A 3,187-nucleotide genomic window follows, 5' to 3' on the forward strand; every position below is an offset into this window, starting at 1 on the left:
AAAGTGCAACCACACTCGTTCAAAGAAAGTTTAGCATGGCTTCTGCTGTGATAATTCTTCTTGCAGGCCATCATAATGGCCATCTTTGAGAACCTTCGCCGACCACATAAAACACAGTCATTCCATGCTTAGTGAAGAAAGCCTGACATGTAATCCATGGAGATGGATTCCCAAGGTCGACTAGGGGTAGGCAACGTGGTATAAGGCCTTGCTTCTTAATGGTCTGGCAATGCACAGGCAGTACAAGATCGATGTTCTTCCCAACATCCTGTCGAAGATTCGGCCAATAGAAATAGTTTTGCAGTACTGCCACTGTTTTCTCGCCCGAAATGCCCAGCAGCCCCTACTGTAGTGTGCTTCCCAAATCATCTTGGCACGCTCGCTGAAGGAACACAAAGGTGACCGAGGTGGCATAATAGGGCATCCTGGAGGTGAAAATCTGCAACCTGCCGACCCTCCAAGAGTGTCTGTATGTGTGGCCGAATTCTTTCTGGTCGCTTTTGTAAGAAGTGGCCAATCAAAGTCTCGTGCCCGCAAGAGTTGAGCACGGTGGTTAGCGCCATGATCGGTGGTCGACTGAGGCAATCTGCAACATTATTGGTGCTGCCCTTTTTATACTTGATATTCAAGTGAAACTGTTGCAGGTATGTAGACCACTTCTGATGGCGATCATTCTGCAATTTCCCTTGGGTCTGTATGAATTGCAGAGGTCGGTGGTCTGTGTATGACCGTTTCCTTCCCCAAAATGTAATGCTTCCATTGTCGGCAGGCCTGTACAATGGATACATCTCTTTATCATAAGTGGGGTACTTCCGGACTGTGTCTGAAAGTGTTTCACTTGATATGCCACTGGATGTCCATGTTGAGTAAGGACTGCCCCAATAGCATAGTCAGAGGCATCTGTCTCGACCTCAAATGGTTGTTGTAAATCTGTAACGCGAGCACTGGGTCTGCAGGCGATCCTTCAACTCCCTGAATGCCTTCTGTTGAGATTCAGACCAAAAGAATTTGCTTTCGCCCCGCCCTTGGTGACTTGACTCAAGGCCAAGAAATATGAGAAAATCCCAACACAAACCTGCGTAGAAGTTGGCAAGACCTAGAAAGCTGCGGAGCTCTGTTAGAGTGGTTGGAGAGGGCCAATCCCGAATGACTTGGACCTTGGCTGGATCGACATGCACCCCTGTTCATCAATGATGTATCCCAGATACTGGACCTCGGTCATGCCAAAAGTGCATTTCTCCAAATTGGCACATAGCTTGTGTTGCCGCAGTGTTTGAGAACCTGTCGGTGTGGTGGAGGTGCTCTTCCCAACTCTGGCTGAAGATCAGAATGTCATCCAAGTATACTACTACAAAGGAGTTGGTGAATGGCCGCAAGATGTCATCCATTAGCCTCATAAAGGTTGCAGGAGCATTCGTCAATCCGAAAGGCATGACCAACCATTCGAAGAGGCCCTCCTTGGATTTGAAGCAGTCTTCCACACATCTGAGGGTTCAATTGGTACCTGGTGATATCCTGACTTCAGATCGATCTTGCTGAAATATTTCGCCCCCTTTAGTTGGTCTAGGAGGTCATCAATCCGCGGGATCGGGTACCTATTACGACCAGTGATCTTGTTCAGCGCCCGATAGTCAATACAGTCTCCACGTCCCATCCTTCTTCTGTACCAACACTATCGGGCTCCCACAGGGCGAAGAACTCGGACGGATGTGACCTTTCTGTAGGAGCTCCTGAATCTGCCTCTTGATTTCATTGTTCTCCAGAACGGAGCGCCATAAATTGGTCCATTGGGTAGCGGCGCACCTGGGGTCAGATCAATGGAGTGCTTGACTTGACAGTGCAGAGGAACCCCTGCCGGGGAGGTGAAGATGTCTTTGTACTCCTCCACAATCTTGTCCATTTGTAGCTGCCATGCAGAGGGACCTCGTTTGGAGGCCGCGGCCACTGTCTTCTTCTTCCTTGAGGGCGTATCATCAGGAAAACAAATTTCCTGTTTTGGAAATGATCTTACTGCATTGTTTTGCAGTAATCAAAGAGATGGCGGCAGGTGGTGGTACCTCTGGTATCCTGAACAACTTATTTCCCAATGTAATAATAACAGCACGGGCCTTGATTCATACACAGCATGTCGCTTCCACAAGTATGGTTGTCCTAGTAATACATCACAAACTTCAAGGGAGCAATGTCACACAATACCTCATCCGTGAAGGGCTTGATGTTGTATGAAGGCGACACTGCTGGCTCACGCGAAGATCTCGCCCTTGGTAAAGCCACCCAATGGTGTATGGTTGTGGATGTGCTGTGGTCGGTAAGCCCAACCGCTTCACGACCTCTGCCGAAATGAGGTTCTTTTGACTCCCGCTATCAACAATGAACTGTATCGGGAGCCCTTGACCACATCTGGGAGTGGAAGAGACGCTCCTCCTCCTCTGATCTTCGGGTTCATTTTTCTAGATCTTTGCGGTAGCAACAGTGGCGCTGGTTCCGCATCAATGATCTGCTTCCCTTTTTCATACCCCTTATCGGGTTCTGACTCAGAGTCGGAACATGCATCTGATTCTGAAACCTTTAGCTCAGCCACCAGTGACTGTTGGCCCGACACTCACTTGTGTTGTGAGTGGAGCTCTTATGGAACTCGCACCATTTTCCAGTGTCCTTTCTCGGCTTCGCGCGTTTTTGCTCTTTGCTTGCAGCTTCAGCTGGTTGTCTTGGCTGCCCGCCTTGGCTTTGTCCTTTGTTCTTGTGGTTTAGGGGCACCCTTTCCCCTGCTTTGGATTCGCAGATCCAAAGTCTCGCTTTTTTTGTTTAAACTTCTGCTCGACTTTGACGGCATACCGGTATGCTGCGCCGAGCGAGGGGATGTTTTAACTGTATTTCTTCCTGATGTACTGTGCAGGTAGCCACGGTATTTGAGTATCAAATGTTGCTCCCGAATCCTTGATATCCAACTTTGTGCGAAGTATGGAAAAGATTGTGAACTCCGGCACATCTTTCCCTTCCCTGCCGCAGCGTGGTCCACTTTATGTATTCATCCTCATAGCTTCCGACAGGGTAATACTGCTCCTTGATGGCATCCCGGAACGAATCCCAGGTGGGTGCGGCTGAAAATAGTGAGCCAGTACTTTCATCCTTCTGCTCGCAGTAGGTTTCCCACCAGTCCTTGACGTGGGGCTGCTTTGAGAAGAGC

Source organism: Pinus tabuliformis, chromosome J, assembly GCF_031772625.1.
Source record: "Pinus tabuliformis cultivar Carrire ecotype Pingquan chromosome J, CPIR1, whole genome shotgun sequence".
NCBI classification, from domain to species: Eukaryota; Viridiplantae; Streptophyta; class Pinopsida; order Pinales; family Pinaceae; genus Pinus; species Pinus tabuliformis.